The sequence below is a fragment of the Rhagoletis pomonella genome, unplaced genomic scaffold, assembly GCF_013731165.1.
Source record: "Rhagoletis pomonella isolate Grant_MI unplaced genomic scaffold, Rhpom_1.0 Rhpom_scaffold_02284, whole genome shotgun sequence".
Classification (NCBI taxonomy): Eukaryota; Metazoa; Arthropoda; class Insecta; order Diptera; family Tephritidae; genus Rhagoletis; species Rhagoletis pomonella.
The window spans coordinates 1-18,435 of NW_023460838.1; the positions used below are offsets into that span (position 1 = coordinate 1).

General features: G+C 34.5%; 1 long non-coding RNA gene across 1 annotated transcript; it reads left to right on the plus strand.

The window, feature by feature from the left end:
- Nucleotides 1–23: 23 nt before the first annotated feature.
- Nucleotides 24–18,216, plus strand: LOC118753272. The gene is made up of 5 exons (XR_004994789.1): nt 24–210; nt 281–371; nt 985–1,058; nt 1,145–1,319; nt 17,822–18,216. It is a non-coding gene; the product is annotated as an uncharacterized LOC118753272 (long non-coding RNA).
- The last annotated feature ends 219 nt before the right edge of the window (nt 18,217–18,435 follow it).

Genomic DNA, 18,435 nt, shown 5'->3' on the forward strand with positions numbered 1-18,435 from the left:
TGTTTGAAGAAATAAACGGCACTGGGTTGCAAGCAATGGCCAATTATGTGGGGGAACATATTAAAAAAGCGGAACATGTAAATTGCCACGACAGAATAAAGAGACTGTTTTTCCGTGCACGAATGTTCATCAGAATTCGAACTCTGAACAGACAGATTTCTGATAGTACACGCTCTCGAAAGCGGAAATATCGTAAAATAATAAAATGAGGTAAGGTGAGATACACTTATTTCCATAAGATTTTATACTACAAATAATTATTTTCGATTACACTTTTCAGCAACTCCAAAAATCGTTAAAAAATTGGCGAACCGCGGCTGATAACCCACAATAATGACTATGCAATTCAAGCGTTGATTGTGTATTTTTATGTAAGTATACAATACACCTCCCACCATGCAAAACATGAGAAATAGGCAACAATCGTCAATGGCAACAAATTGGCGACTCACCGATTTATTGCTGTGGTGACAAATCGGCAACACCACTTCGTTCATGTCAATTTTGAATAAAAAAGTTCTCAAAAATTCGGAAACTTATGAATATGGCGTCAATAGCATTGGCCAAAAGCATCTAAATTATGCCCAAGGACAAGATTGAAAAAAAAAAAATAGGAAGTCTCACAGCGAGAAAATGAATTAATTCCGATTGTAAGTTGCAATTTTTATACAAAAAAATAAATGAAGTATTAAGAAGAATAAAATTATTCCAAATATCGCCTGAAGCGATAAGAAAAGGACTCATTCAGGTAATAAGAAAACGACTCACCCAGGCGAGTTGCCTTCGGCGGACGTTTTAGAGCGACCGGTAATAGGAAATCGATTCGATGACAATATTACCGGCAATAAATTTGTTTCCGAGGGCGACACGTTTTCTTATTGCCGGCAACACAAATTGTTTGGTGGGCTTTCTTATGTACATTTTTAAACTAATTTAATCATGTACATACATTTGTATTTTTTGGTTGGTCTTTTTTCGATACAGGTTATAGCGCCAACTCAGTACTGGACGAACTACTTCAACCAGCTAGAATCAAGCAATTTATTCACTAAGCAAAAGTAAGTATACGCCGAAACCACCACTTTTTTAAACCAAACTATCTTTATTTGTAGTTTGTTAGTAAATCATTTTACATATTTTTCAGATGAAATGTATCAAGTTCCACGGTGGTCCCTTTCGAGACTTTTGCTCCTCACACAACCGCGTGGACACCTCTGTTGTAATGTTGAGGAGCGATTATTCCTGGAGCTATAAATTTTATGCCGCAGAATCAAGCGCACCACATGCACATGTCGGAGATATGAACTAACTAAACACAGGTAATTTTACGAGAACACCACTATTTTTCACTTTTATTCATCGACAAAAGAGTTAATTTAACACAACAACGCGTTTTCCAACATTTATTTTTATTAATATGCCACAATTTGTTAGAAATTTCCTAAATCAATCGTCTGTGAATCAATTTTGGTTGTTTCGTTTACATTGTTTTGTTTATTTTTCCAGCGAAACAAGATGGCGTAGAACCCGCTCAAAAAATCGACTTTTTTCACTCTCTTGTTCTTACGTGATCTTGTGTCTTTCGTTCATGGATATATATCCAACCATCCAAACATATGTACACACATGAAAACATTGGTGTCCATAGGTACATACATACATATGCCCATCAGCACATCAACAAAGCCCGTTTGCTTCATCATAAATATATCCATACAAACATATGTACATATGTACGAATTGATATAGTTACGCGAAGCACGCTTGCATCATTTATACATATATTGCTTGGTAGCGGCAGAGCTGAAATGTGCAATGAGTTCGTTCACTCATGTAACGTTTTCAGTTTTAAAAATTTCACTCTCCATTTTTGCGATACCGCCGCCTAAGAAGTTTCACTTAAAAAAAAATCGATAAAAGGTTCCTCTTACCAAACCTAGTCTATTCTATGTTTTTGGGGTCGCTGAACACTTTCTCTGTAAAGTAAAATCCGAGATGTTTTTTGAGGTTAGAAAATAATCCAGACTTGGTGGAGCAAAATGGACTTCAGATTCGTGTTCAGCGACCCCAAAAACATATAACAGACTAGGTTTGGTCAAAGGAACCTTTCATCGATTTTTTTTGTGGACCTGTCCCTGCAAGAACAGTGACAATCATTTGACCGGTAAAATGACGGACAATCCTCATAGAAATACTCGTCATTTCTTTGTATGAAAGTTTCTATCAAAATATTAAGGGCAATGTGCAAAATTTGATGGAAAAAATCGTATACATGTGAATCATCAATGATATAAACATTGGTCAATAATCATGCTTGATGGGATCTTAGGTCAGTATTGACAAATCATACTTGCTATAAAAGTTGGTCAAATATGACTGATCACAATTTGTGAGTTTCGACGTCATATTAAACAACATGAGCTTTTCTCTGCACATAGCATTATTAAAATTTTTTGTTTAATTTTAAAACACTTTAATTATTTTTCTAAATACTTATCGTTTATTTCTTAGCACTTTCTTGGTAAAACTTTCGACAGCGTCCTTTCGTTTCTAGATTTTTTTATTGTGATTTATAATGATGTACATATTTTATTTTCTTGTGAACCTTTCCATCTTCAGTGACAATCATATAACCGGTCAAATGATAGTCACCGAAAAAAATCGTATTCTATCAGCATTGTCAATCATATGACAGGTAAAATGTTTGTGACTTTTCTACCCGACTCGACTGGCATATACATTTTTGCATAAGTGTTAATTTTACTTGTGAATGTGTTGGAGTTTTAGTCATTCGCGTCTTGTAAGGTGTGTTATTAAGCTGGCAGCCGCACTGCAATTATTGGGGCAAGGAGGATACCAACACCAAATTGGTGAAGGCCAACACGTAGGCCTTTCTCAGCAGTTTATGTCACGCTGCCTCATTGAAGTGTGTAAATCCATTGCGAAAACGCCAATATATCAAATTGCCGAGGCTTTATATTTGGTTGTTTGGTTTTAGTTGTCCTAAAAATGATTTATTGCTTAAAAGAATACATATTTTCTTAAATATTATTGCAATTACTTACATTTTTGTGGGCGTCCGAGTGTTTGGTTGCTTTCGAAAAGAATTTTCTACAATTCCACCATTTTGGCATTTGTTTTAGATGCAGGGAGTACCAAATTTCCGAAAATTCGAAAGGGGATAAACAAAATTCGAAAGGAACATAATGGAACTCGAACACCGAACGAATGTTACTCGAAAGGTGCTTTCAGAGCACGGTTGCCATTTCCAATCTATTTTTCGAACCAAAAAATGGACCAAAAGGTAAAAAATTGACCAATTTTTATTACATCGGGAAATTGAGTGGAGTTTATTCCTCTTTATCAAGAAATTATGGCAATTCAGTTTTTATATTGCATCCAAAGTGCATTACAATCGGAGGGGTTAGAATCAAAAGGATCTAAGATCTGAAATTTTTTGAGATAATTAAGGTTAAAATTGATTACTTATTGTAAATTCTGGGTAAATGCATTTGAAATGATTCTTGTCTAAATGAATGCATGTGAATTAACTAATTCAAAGAATGTTTACCCTTTGTCACCAAATAAACACTATATTTAACTATACAAATATGGGTATAACTTATATTTTCAAAAAATGTCGCTTAGACCCTTATGATTCTAACCCCTTCAACTGTATATTATTAACATTATAATGCTTAATGTTTTAAATTTTAATTTGTTTCTTAATTAACCTTAATCAAAGATTTTGCGCTCAGCTGCTGCGGAACTGTGAGGCAGACTAAAAATGTTATGAACTAAATCACACAATTCTCCAAAGGCCGCTTCACCCAATCCATTTTTAATCAAACTTACTTTATTCCAAAAACGTTCTATATTGGTACAGTTTTTGAAGTTACCTTCACTCAGCCTCAATTTGTGAAACTGAAATTCAATTATGTCTGCATCATTTACCAATGCAGGAAATTGGTCGAGTAGCGGCAAAATTGATACATCAGTATCAAAAAGAACTTCATGTAGTGTAATAATTTCAAGATGTTTAATATCCTTTCGATGAAATCGAATATTATTTTCATGTGCTAAATGCTATGGTTAAAGTTTTGCTTCCTTTCCATATTTTTGCCAGCCGCTTTAATATTGGTCCGCGATATTTTTTAAGCGTGCTTTGACAGATGATTAGCCATATTTGAAGATCAGTGGCAAGGCGAGTTCATACTTTTATCAGGTGTTGCCAATCGGCCCTATGCTGAATATGACGATCGTCAGCGCATCAGTAACATGATTGGCGATGGCCGTATCGTTGCTTTACTGACGATGACGATATTCAGCATAGGACGAAATATTCATCAATTAAATAGAAAAAATTTAAAACGCGAAACTATTGCATGAAGTGAATGGGTGATAATAACCTAACCAAAGGCTTGTGAAATGGACCATTTTAAAAAGTATTGGACCAATGGACCAAAGAAAAAGAAATGGACCAAATTTGGTCAATTCAAACAAAATACACACAACGCCGAAACCGGCTTGTCTCCAAACCAAATTTGACAAGCGATGACGGAAACTTGTTCCACATTACATCACACTCCTACCCTGTCGGCAACACCAACAACGAAAATCAAACAAAATACTTTAGGATTTTCTTAAGGTTTTTGCACAACGTTGGAACTTCATTAAACTGTACTGTAAAAAGTTAAGAAGTAAGAAGAAAATAATTTCGTTATACATAGTTGACATGTTTCAGATAATAGCTCTGATCCAATACTTTTCGTGAAAAATCCTGTAAAACTGTCAAACAGCAAAATTACTCTCTGAAGTGATAGTAAAAAGTGAGTAACAACAAAAAGCACGGGAACAAAAAATCCATTTTTCCTGTAAAAACGTCAACCAGTGATTGCTTGACACTTTTCATGATTTTACCAGAAGAAAAAGTTCGGGTAAAATCTTGCAACTTCATTCCCTACACAACTCTCCAAAAGTCGCTCTCATTTAGAGGATTTTGGAGGATTTTGGAGTACGGGAACATTTTTCCTGCAACTTCCTGCAAGTTCGTGTAAAATCCTGTAAGTTCATGGAGTACTGGATCAGAGCTAATGTTTCATATCCACAAGAAATTAATACAACAAAAAGTCCAATCGTTTTATGTGCATATCGCCGGGTTGTTACGTACCAGTTGTGATAATATGATGGTGCTTAAATTATATAAAAAGAAGGCTGTAGTTTTCTTGTCGAGTGTTGCTAGTTATCTCGAAAATAACTTTCAGTTTAATACCTAACAACAAATTGAAATAGTCGAATAGCTTTTGTCCATAACTTACAACTCTTTTTCACAATTTACTAACATTGTAAAAGAGTTTTGCATACAAGACATAGAGTTAGATACTCTTTTTAGCGAATTATTAGCCTTTCAAAGTTTTTGCTTAGTTGAAAAAATTAATTTGAGCCATGAGGAATTATAGATGAAGTCCTTAAATAGAGATACTTGTCCACAGTTTGAAAAAATATGTAATTTTTATTTTCAATACCACACTCAAACGAAGCAACTAGGAGGATCTTAAGTTTAAACTTTGCTTCCTGTCGCAAAGAGAGAAACCGGCTTCTAATTGAAATTATTTAAAGTGAACTTCATATTACAAGTAATTTTAAAATGAAATGTATAGAATTCTTTGACTATTTAAACACTGAAGATGGAAATGATCTCATTATTGCTATTCAAAAATGTCAAATATAAAATATTTTATTGGCTTCTGTGTACAATGATATGTACACTCATGTTAAAACGAATAACACTTTTATTTTTTTTACAACGCTTTTATCAACTTGCAATGTTGTGCGTCCAGAAACTTTCAATGTTGTGGATCCAGAAACTTTCAATGTTGTGTGTCCGACACCAAAGCAAAGCTTTGAAAAGTTCCTATAAAAAAGCATAGTGCATAGGGCGACAGCTGTAGTGAATAGGGCGAGGTAGATGACATCTAGATGTCGCCCTATGTACTACGTTTGCTACAGCGAAAATAGACGACACGCCATTTCTTTAAATAAAATTAATTGGTGCTCGTTTGTATGTACATACATATGTAAATGCATGTGTGTGCACCTTTCTATTAATACCGTTGAATTATTTTACTATCTATTGCAAACTTTTATTCAGACAGGACTAAAAAGTAGAAAATAAATAATATAAAAAAACTTTTTAATATACAACGCTTTTATAAATGGACTAAAAAGTAGAAAATAATATTTCTCAGTCCCATAGAACTTGTTTTGATAACTTTTGATTTTGAAATTTTAGTAAAAGTCATTATAAACAATCTATGAAATTGAAAATGAAAAGCGTGGGGCGCATGTAATACACTTGAATTGATATGAAAAGTAATATATGTATGTATGTATGTGGGTATATGAATAACGACCGCTTAAAATCGATTTCAAAGTTCTACTTTCGCTGTAGAAATTTTAGGTCTACGTTATGTAGTTTGACTATTGTCAATTAAATCGAATGCTTTGTATTGCATGCGCTCCACGTTTTTCATTTTCAATTTCATATATTGTTTATAATGACTTTTGCTAAAATTTCAAAATCAAAAGTTATCAAAACAAATTCTATGGGACTGAGAAATATTATTTTCTACTTTTTAGTCCATTTATAAAAGCGTTGTATATTAAAAAGTTTCTTTTTATATTATTTATTATGAACTATATTTTATGTATATACCAAAATATTGTTAAAAACAATAACTCCGGCGTTTTAAAGTATTATCCGTTATTACATTCATGATTTTGCTTTGAACAAAAATTTACTGAAAAGTACTGATTTTTTTAACGTGAAAAAGTCTAATGCACTAATTTCGCGCATAAAAAATCTGGCAACCCTAACTACAAGTGTATGTAAAATTTTTTGGATGGAGTTACCCATTGCTCTGACTACAAATAGAAATTCGTTCGTTCATTTTGCTACCTGCTTCGTGGTGCAACGCAACGTAGCACGAAGTATGGGTGCGTTCAGAACAGTATTGCCAGGTCTTCGGCATGAGAAAACGTCTCTCGTGGTCTGAAAAACGTCATTTCCTACCCAAAAACGTCTTATTCAAATGAATGTACAAAAAGTTGTTCTTATTAAACTTTTATTGTATACAAAGGTACATGTGTACGTAAGGTATATTAAAATTTCATTGCACATTTAAAATTCATTGTACACTGGTTTGAGATCGTTAATATAAAAATAATTTTATGCATACAGCTGATTAAGTCATCACCATTTTGATCGATTTTGGCTGTTTCTCTTTTGTTTATTTAATGTTTATTATTTTTCCATAAAAGCTCATTATATAACAAACAAAATATAAATCCACATTTCAAACTTTGTGCAAAAATTTTAAAAAATCTGCAAAGCTTCAGCTAGATTTTTAACTTTTTATTTAGATTTTTTTAAATTTTTTTGAGTATGCAGTTTGATAGCCCATTAAATTTCAGTGCAATAATGTACAATTTTAAAGGGGCTAAATAATCGCGTTGATTTTTAATAATTTTTTTTTTCTTGTAGACATTTGGTAAGGGGGTCGGCTGTCGAAAATGCTAAATTACGTTCTGTTAAGAAAGAGCATAGCAATATTTCAACCTTTTTTGCGTCCATTACATTTTCAATAAAGTCTTAAAAAAGTCGCCTACTGTTTTCTGACTTTTTATGCTGCTACAGCTTTTTTGATGCTTTTGCGAGCGTGCGTGTTTCTCTTCCTGATTTGGCTTTTAATGTGCAATTGCAAACATTACAATCAGCCTCGTAACCTCAAGTATTTACACAACCAGCCTTTGAACATAGTCCAAGAATCAAAAAAAAAAAATGCGCGTACGCTTGGTATGCATCATATTTAAGTCATCTGTGTCCAAAGAATAAATATCTTTGGAAGAAGTTGCTGCAAAACACAAAGCTTGTAAAGATTTATTAAGAAAATAATTCAAAATCAGTTTTACTTACAAGATTTAGTAAGAGAAAAAAATTACTGGGAAGTTAAAAAACGTAATTTTTTACATAAAAAACGTCCAAACGTCAACAGGATACAAAAAACGTCCAAATGACGTTAAAAACGTCAACCTGGCAACGCTGGTTCAGAAATGCACCAAGCCAAAGCATCAGAGTCTTTTATTTCTAAACTATAATTGATGGAAATGTTTTGTTTGAGCAACTAAGTTCCAATTCGGCTTTTAACCGTGGTTGCGCATATTTGACATTTCCATCAATTATAGTTTAGAAATAAAAGAGATTGATGCTTTGGATTGATGCATTTCTGAACGCGTCCCTATAACAAGAAAAATGCTACTGCGTTTTGCGTTTCTGGCTCTGCTCCTCAATGAAGAGTCCTCATCTATTCACCTTGAGAGCAGTAGCAAAAATTAAAACTATGAAATAGCCTAGCTTTTTCAATCACTGGCTGTAATAGGCGGCATACTCGTGAGCCGGTTTGGATGTGTTTGTGAGAATAAATGTGTTAGTTACACCAACATGACTCCCGGCATGACTTTAAATGATTCAACTGCGTGTAGTCGAAGGCATTGTGGAAGAATACAAGTGAGATATCTTAGGGTTGACAGATAGTTGACAGGGTGTTCAATATGGCGATGACAGTGTGAACAATATGGCAGCCAATATGGCATACAACACCGAATGGCCCGAAGTAGCCAAACTACGACCCGAATGAAACGCTTCGTGAAAATCCAGGGTTGCGAAGTGGTATTTTGTTGGAAAATATAAAAGCCAGGATTTTGTGCAGCGCCGAATTTTAACAAAAGAGGGTTTTGTGTTCTCAAGATGAACAGAAAAGGGTTGCTGTGCTGTTTCGTTTTAAGCTTATTTTAATCTTAAGGTATCTAATTAAATATTAAAAGGAGACAAAAATTAAAGCAAAAATTTAAAATATATGTACATATCTGAAAATTTTAAATAAAATATATATTTTCACGAGAGACAAATTAAATAAAATGGGTTAACTTTAGGGGAAATATACTTATCAGATTGGGTCAGATAGCGCTTTTACGTTATAAATAAAAATAATTCCTACTTAAATTTTATATAATTTTGGTAACGTATTTCTAAGCTGACCCTGAGATCTGTGAAATAATACATATTTATGTGCATATATTGTGTTGATTATGCTCTAAATCGCTAAATAATTCTTGCAGCAATCAGCACCATTGGAAAGTGAAGTGACAATAGGCTGGTTTTCTTTATACAGCCCGTTTTAAATTCGTATTATTGTTATAATAAATTACAATTATTGTTTGTTTCCATTTCGGTCAACCGCGCAAGTTATTTATTAAAAAAATGTCGTTTAAAAATAGCAATTTTGTTTACTTTTGAATAAGACTTTATCGAGTGCGCTATAAAGACAGGGGGATAAATGCTGTAAAGAAATATATGTTGAGTCCAATCGGTTTTTTGCTAATCCGGATTTTGTGTAGGTATAAACAAGGTATATTAAAAAAATAAATCTCCATGAAAAAATATCGTTATTTTCGTATTTAAAATTAATCGGAATTTTATGGGGGGTTATAAAAACTCGTTTTAATTGAAACTTTGTTTTTTTCGGCTTTATTTGTTATTATTTATTGGCCTAGATGCAAATATTGAATGAACTAACATATTTTAAATATTTACGGAACTACCATTTGTATGAAACCCTGCCTATCCTGTATTCAAGTAGATGTAATTCGAAAAATTTAAACGGATTTCTTTAAATCAACCTGAGCTGCGGACATATTGCGAATTCATTTTAAAACATTAACCACTACATTATATTAGTATAAAATACTTTCAATTAAGAAACAATTCTTATTAGAAAATAAATATGAATCGGTTTATTTTAAATATTCCAATGTATATTTTTTGTTAATGCAGATAGTGCGGATTTAACGTATTTTATAACCGTTACATGGGGAAAATAAATTTTAGGCAGATTGTTATTGACAATTTTTACATAATTTACGATTGCAATCAATTTCTTTCAAAACTATAATCTAAATGACTGCAAGTTGTATTTTTTACGATCAAAACAGATTCCAATATTAGGTATATTATGCAAATGCAATCCAATTTGATTTGAGTTATTCAGTTTTAGATACATTTATATTTCTGTGTTCGTATGGAATAGTAGTTTTTGTCGGTAAGCTGGCTTTAGTATAATCCGGCATTCCCTTTATTATTTACAACACAAGGAATTTTTTGATGACCCTTAACAAGAATATGGACGTGCTAGTATCGGAACTATTTCTTGCACGTTTATTTATCCAAAATTTCTTCAACGGCTCGGCGCCAGTGAGGGTATGCTGCGAATGCCGCATTATACTAAAACCAGCCTTTCGACATAAGCTACTATTCCATACGAGTGGAGCACGTGCGAAATGCGGATTTTCCCAGTTGCAGTACAGCAGTAACTCGACACCTTCCTCACCAACCGCTCTGTCCTCTATGAGCTTCTTAATGTAACTGCAAATAAAAGATGAAAATTTGAGAAAAAATACTATCACAGCGTTTCACTCTTGTAGTATATTGGCTATCAAGCACCAGAAAATTTCCATCACGCATTCCATATGCCAACGATTGTCGTGGATCAATTAAAATACTGTCATCACAGCTTTTTGGTACTCCAGCAACTGGTGTGTCTATGGCGGAGTTATGTGGAGCTGTTGCATGACTAAAATCAATTTGGGCTCTTTGAGAACTGGCTTGTTTGTTGCGCGCTATTGGCATCAAATGTATGCAAATTAGATTTCCAAACGGGCAACTGTTGAATACAGGAAAAAATGTATTTTATATGGTTCCGCTAAAGTGCACTACTACCGTGTATAAATTGGCCGACCTTCTAATAAATCAAGCAATCTTATTGTATCGTCATCGCCGCCAGTCACCAAGAAATTTCAACTTGGGTGAAATGCAACATCATTCTCCGGCGACGAATGCACTGTATTAGCTCGCCTTCAGCTTTGTCAAATATCTTAACGCGGTTACAACTTAATGCTAAAGCCACCAGATTGCCGTCTGGATGCCATGCCAGCTGTCGTCCCATACCTCTTCCCCCGGTGAACGTTCGCATACATTCGCCTGAAAATGTATCGCAAATTCTTAACTTGTCGCCGCACGATGAAATGAACTTACCATTAGGGCTGAATTTTGCTGCGCGCACCCATTTGTGTGTATTTTGAATCAGTATTTTGATGGCTGTTCGCCATTTTTCTAGTCTGCAAACGAATAAGTTGACGAAGAAGCAAACAAATTCAAGCACATTGTTGCATTCTACCGTACATTTTAAAAGCTTTAAAATCTTAAAACATATGTGAAAAACTTTTATAATCTGAATATTTCTAATGTCGCAATCAAAACCAAATTTTATAAATAGCATTTTTAAAAAGCAATCATCTAATATTTTTCAAGTTTTTGGGCATATATGTTACCATTTGAACAGCAAATACTACCAAGTTTTAAGAGACTATTTAATGCAACTCAGGTCAAAAAACCGCACTTTAGACCAAAATAAGCAACTCTAGAAAACAGATGATCGCAGCTGTGGCCCAGGATGACGTCTATTGCTAAGATATCTCACTTGTATTTGTACACAATGGTCGAAGGCGAGTCAACACGTACACAAATGACTCGCGAGTTAGACGTACCGTGAATGCCGCCTATTACAGCCAGTGATTGAAAAAGCTAGGCTATTTCATAGTTTTAATTTTTGCTACTGCTCTCAAGGTGAATAGATGAGGACTCTTCATTGAGGAGCAGAGCCAGAAACGCAAACCGCAGTAGCATTTTTCTTGTTATAGGGACGCGTTCAGAAATGCATCAATCCAAAGCATCAATCTCTTTTATTTCTAAACTATAATTGATGGAAATGTCAAATATGCGCAACGACGGTTAAAAGCCGAATTGGAACTTAGTTGCTCAAACAAAACATTTCCATCAATTATAGTTTAGAAATAAAAGACTCTGATGCTTTGGCTTGATGCATTTCTGAACGCACCCATACTTCGTGCTACGTTGCGTTGCACCACGAAGCAGGTAGCAAAACGAAGTAAAAAATAAACGAATTTCTCACCCCTACTCTGCGACTTTTTTGTATTCTAATTTTGCTACGAATCGTAGAAATAGTATGCTGCAATCCGAATCGTATTTTCGAACTTTCGAAATTCGTAACAATGGCATGCCTAAAAATGAACGAGTAAGCTTTTTTGCGTAATTTTGTACGAAAACAATTCTGTGTCGGAGGCGAAATAAAAGATGTAAATCGATGTGTGTTTGCAAGAAATATTGGTGGTGTACATTTATACAGATAAATTTGCCTTTCGCATATACGTATATTTTTATCCACTGTCGAGAAACTTGGGTCCGGTTTAGTTAATGTACAACGATTTTCGGTGTAACATACACGTGTAATCAAAGGATTCACATTTTATTTAAGATAAATGTTTAAAATTTCCTACCACTAGCTTATTAATAAACTCAGTTTGCACTATGCACTTTTTTGCAGATTTCGACGTGGGTTCTGCCCAAAAATACTGTGGACGGCGTAGCCGGAGTGATAGGCACAAGAAATGTTTTATACCTTTGACATGCGGAAGCCCCTCTTCTCCGCAACACAGAAAGGAGAATTCTACTTAGTAAGGGTTATAATCCCTAAGCGCGGCCGAAGGCAGAAGCAAGCGCAACAGGTGGTGGACCTAACAAAGTGCATGTTTCAATAGCTTGGAAGAAGCTGTTATTGCATTAGCTGGATTGAGAACCAGAGCTTCAGGCATAGGAGGAGCTGGCTTGGGGTTCAACAATTCCACCAGAAGCTGACATAGATGCGCCCATCGTTACTATGCCCGACAGCTCCGCATAACTTTGTGAATCCATTGCCATAGCATAGAATCCATAATTTTCCCCAAAATATTGATAATCAATAAATTTTACTATAAACAAACGCATGATTAGTGTTTTTTTATTTATTTTCCACTTAGTTTTCCTTCATTCAGCTATCTTCGGAAAACAACTGATAGCTGGCAATGCTGCACATGTTTCCGCAAGGGTTGCAGCATGTGGATTTTCCGTTTTTCGTAGCGTAGCTACGAATTACGAATTACGAAAATTCGGGTTCTAGAATAAGGGGGTCTATTTCATGAACGAAAGACACAAGATCACGCCTTAAGGAAAGAAAGAAAAAAGTTATTTTCTAGCTGTTGAAATCTCGACGCCATCTTTGTTGTAAGAAGTAAACAACGAAGAGAACAAAAAAAACGCGTAATTGTGGAACGCATGAATAATCATTTTTATTATGCAAATTCTCCTATAAATCATGTCGTTGTGTTAAATTATTCTTTACCTTATGTGTGCACACGTTGTCACAAGCGAAAATTAAGAAAATTGCAGTAAAAAGCCACCACCAAATTGTAAACAACGAACAAATGTAAACAAACGGCTTATGTCAAAATCGCCCTACTTTTTTCATAAGTGCGATTATAACGGGCCACTCTTCTGCTGTCGTGATCTTGTCTTTTTGGTTCATGGGTCTATTTGTAGTCAGAGCAATGGGTAACTCCATCCAAAGAACCTTACACACACTTGTAGTTAGGGTTGCCAGATTTTTTATGCGCGAAATCAGTGCGTTAGACTTTTTCACGTTAAAAAAACAGTACTTTTCAGTATATTTTTGTTCAAAGCAAAATCATGAATGTAAGTAACGGATAATACGTTAAAACGCCAGAGTAATTGTTTTTAACAATATTTTGGCATATAAATAAATTATAGCTCATAAAAAAATAAAAGTGTTATTCATTTTAACATGGGTGTACATATCATTGTACCAGAAGCCAAAAAATTATTTTATATTTAGAACATTTTTGATAAGCAATAATGATATAATTTCCATCTTCAGTGCTTAAATAGTCAAAGAATTCTATACATTTCATTTTAAAATTACTTTTAATATGAAGTTCACTTTAAATAATTTCAATTAGAAGCCGGTTTCTCTCTTTGCGCCAGGAAGCAAAGTTTAAACTTAAGAGTGTGTATCCGGCATCTGGTTATCCGGTACATTCCTACTCAAGACCTTCTTCTGTTCGCCCACCTATCAGCGCTAGGCACTCAACATTTGAATTAATTGGCCGCCAAGGCAAAGCCTTTTAGTGCTAACCAGGGATGCTAAATGAATTTTTCCAAATTGTATCAAACGTCAGAAAAAAATGTACCAAATCAAATAAAAGTGTATCAACAAAAAGTTTTAAACGCTCACAGAAACAACGAATGTTTAAAACAAATATACGTTTATTCAACGCCTTTTAAAAAACATCTTGTAAAAATATGCATATGTATGTATATGGGCGAATCTCCGGAACCGTGTGCTTTTTTGTCATTCGCCTTTAAATTAATTTTATTATTGCAGTTTTACTTTTTATTAAAAAATGGGGCCATTTTAATAACAAATGTGACGAGTTTTTGTAACTTATTCAATTTCTTTTACTTTAATAATGTCATTTAAATTTTTATAAATAATAAAAGTATTTAAAATAACAATTTTGACGTGTCACTTTGGGTACCTTTTGTACGTTTTTTGAGTTTAACTTTTTCAGCGCAAAATGGAGACTTTCAAAAATCATGGCAAATAGTAAATGTAATACTGGAAAATGCATTAGGCGTTGAGATAAATATGTCCTTCTCATTGGAAATAAACTGTAACAATTTGAAGTCTGTCACTCCTAATTATCAAAAAGGTAATATTTTAAATTTTTTTAATTTTTCACATTCAGCAATTACTAAATTTTTATTATTGGTTTATGTACATATTAACTACACATTAAAGTATAAAATAAGACCTTTCACAGCTGTGTGCCTTTGAAAATATTTGAAATATAAAACATATTGTCCGAATAGGTCTTTGCGTAAATGGCTTCAGAATTCCCCTTTTTTGATGGCACACTAACATACTAAAACATAACAGGTTGGCTTTAAGCGTGATCGTTAGATAATATTCTTCATAAAGTTCACTGAAAACGTTAAATACATAAAGTAACTTTTGTCTAAAATACCGCCATGAATTTATATACATATATGTGTGTAAGGATTTTCAGATCTTTGGGCAGTGCGGTTGGCAAATTTTTAAACATTAGCTCCAAAATAATATTTTCAATGGATCTTAAGCAAAAATTGGTTTTTCGTAAAATTTTTCTGAAACTGGGCGTGGGCCGTCCACTCATGTCAAATATTAGATACTGTTGAGTTTCTTACTTATAACTCTTTAAGCATTTGAGAAAAATGAATCACACAATAATTTGATGTTTCCTCAATAGATTTCAAACAATTTGATGTTTAATTTATTTTTGTGCATTCAATTTAAAATTTACGTTTTTTAGCGTTGGATAGCACAGTTCTGGAGATTTCGGCTGGGATAAATCGATACAATTAAATCCAAGTCCACTTTTCTCAATTTTCCAAGTAGTTTTTTACTCGATACTTTTTACTGCGATCCAAGTAGGTATCGAAAAAAATACTTGTATCGGAAGCGCAAAACTTATTATGCTTCAACATCTTTTTTGAAAAGCAACCCATCATGATTCAATAATACAAGGTTAGATAATTATTGACAGCCGCGGTTTGACACTCCCTTACAAAAGGCTGCATTTACGAAGGACAGAGAAAGGGGGAGGATGCAATCCCTTGTTGCGAAAATGGTAATAGAAAAGTACGCAAAGTAGGCAATTAGTAGTGAAATTCCTTTTGTAAATTCTAATGTACTTGCAGGAAATCTGGCAGTTTAAACGAAATATTGAACGAAATATTAATACATCTACGTGAATTACGTAATTTATGTGCTATTTAGCTGTATAAAAAATGCAAAAGGACTCAAAATTAAAATAAAACTACTATGAGATTTATGTACACATCCAATTTAAAAACAATTTATGTTTTCATCAGTTAAATGTGCTTCATATGCATATATAAATAAACATATTGCACAAAAGCTTATACTTCTATTTCACAGCAAAGCTACACTTTTTACAAGTAAATTTGCAAAGCAGCAACACTGTGCCACTGCTAAGGGAGCGGTGCGAGAGAGAGAACTGTCAGTTTATCGAACCTTGTATTATTGAATCATGGCAGCCCATTAGAGGAATGGGGATATATATGCGCACTACAGTAATGAAAACTATCGATGGGGCTATCGATAGTATCGACGGTTTCATTTTGCTGCCACTATAGAATTTTTCTAAACACTATCGATAGTTGTATGTTGCTCACATTGTTGGAATTGGACTATAAAAGATGCACATGCCTACATACATATATATGTATGCTGTGAACTCCTTTCCTTGTAAACATGTTCTTCATGGTTTTTGTTATAAAATGTGTTATTGAAATACATACACGATCTCATTTTGTTTTACAAAAGTTATTTTTGTGTAAACAAATAATCTTTATGGCTTTTGTAGTCGCGAAATGGGCTATTTAAGAATAACACCCCTATTCTGCAACCCTTTCGTATTCGGATTTTGCTACGAATCGTAGAAATAGTATGCTGCAATCCGAATCGTATTATCGAACTTTCGAAATCCGTAACAATGACATGACTGAAAACGAACGAGTAAGCTTTTTTGCGTAATTTTGTACGAAAACAATTCTGTGTCGGAGGCGAAATAAAAATTGTAAATGAATGTGTGTTTGCAAGAAATATTGGTGGTGTTCATTTAAACAGACAAATTTGCCTTTCGCATATACGTATATTTTTATCCACTGCTTCATATAAACGAGCAAAAAAGAATCTTTGTTGCCCCTTATCGAGAAACTTGGGTCCGGTTTAGTTATTTGTATAACGATTTTCGGTTGTTGTGTCTACACGTGTAATCAAAGGATTTAAATTTTTTTTAATATAAATGTATCAAATTCTCTACCACTAGCTTATTAATAAACTCGGTTTGCACTATCCACTTTTTTGCAAATTTTGACGGGGGTTCTGCGCAAAAATACTGTGGACGGCGTAGCCGGAGTGGTATGCACAAGAAATGTTGTATACCTTTGACATGCGGAAGCCCCTTTTCCCCGCAACATAGAAAGGAGAATTCTACTTAGTAAGGCTTATAATCCCTAAGCGCGGCCGAAGGCAGAAGCAAGCGCAACAGGTGGTGGACCTAACAAAATGCATGTTTTCAATGGCTTGGAAGAAGCTGTTATTGCATTAACTGGATTGAGAACCAGAGCTTCAGGCATAGCAGGAGTTCTGGCTTGTGGTTCAACAATTCAACCAGAAGCTAACATAGATGCCCCCATGGTTACTATGCCCGGCAGCTCCGCATACCTTTGTGAGTCCATTGCCATAGCGCGCTCTTACTCCGCTGCTATAACTGCAAATGCATCAGAATCCATAATTTTCCTCAAAATATTGAAAATCAATAAATTTTACTATAAACAAGCACATGATGAGTGCTTTCCACTTTGTTTTCCTTCATTCAGCTATCTTCGAAAAACAACTGATAGCTGGCAATGCTGCACATGTTTCCGCAAGGGTTGCAGCATGTGGATTTTTTGTTTTTCGTAGCGTAGCTACGAATTACGAATTACGAAAATTCGGGATCTAGAATAAGGGGGTAATACCATTTTCCGACAGCATCCTGAATTACTTTGTTCGCTCTCCCAATTACTATCGTGAATTACCCCATTCCCACGGCGCATTCTTAATTCGATTTGACAGTTCTCTGTTGTGTTATTTTTGTTTTTCTTCGCTACAAAATGTAAGTTATTGTTAAAAATTTATAAATTGTTGAATTAAATTGGTGATGTATTTATTTACTATATTTTTAGTACAGAGAAAAAGTGCCAGCAAGTGGAACCAGGCAGGCGAGCGGGCTTTATTGGAAATATGGGGTGAGAAGATGAGCGAGTTGCGTGGCTGTAGAAAAAATAGCCATATACTTCAGGAAATGGCTGCGGTGCTCGAAAGCCATGGATTCCGTTACACGGTGGCGGAGGTCAAGACAAAAATGCACAACTTGAGCGCCCGATATCGGTAAATATTTTTACTTGTTATTATGCTTATGAAAAGTTATTTGGTGGGCATTATACCCGCCGCGCATGCTCTTTTCGCGCGAGTGTTCGTGCTAGTGGCCCCAGCTAGCTGAGAACCGTTTTTCTAATGGCAGTGTCGCGAGTGTCCCTAAGCATGAAGGAAGCGGTGCATAAATGAGATCTTCCAGTATTTTTTGCCAGATACTTTCTATATTAACCAAGTATGTATATTCCATATACAAATTCGTTATCAGTGTCGGATTCAGAACTTAATTCAATTGTTTCCATCTTGCTTGGTTCCCATCGATTTTCACTGATGAACACATCAGCACGGCATCGTAAACAAGTGCAAGGGTGAGCATGTACGGCCCGGCTTACTATCTGTTTTTTTTTTAATAAGGACTTACATG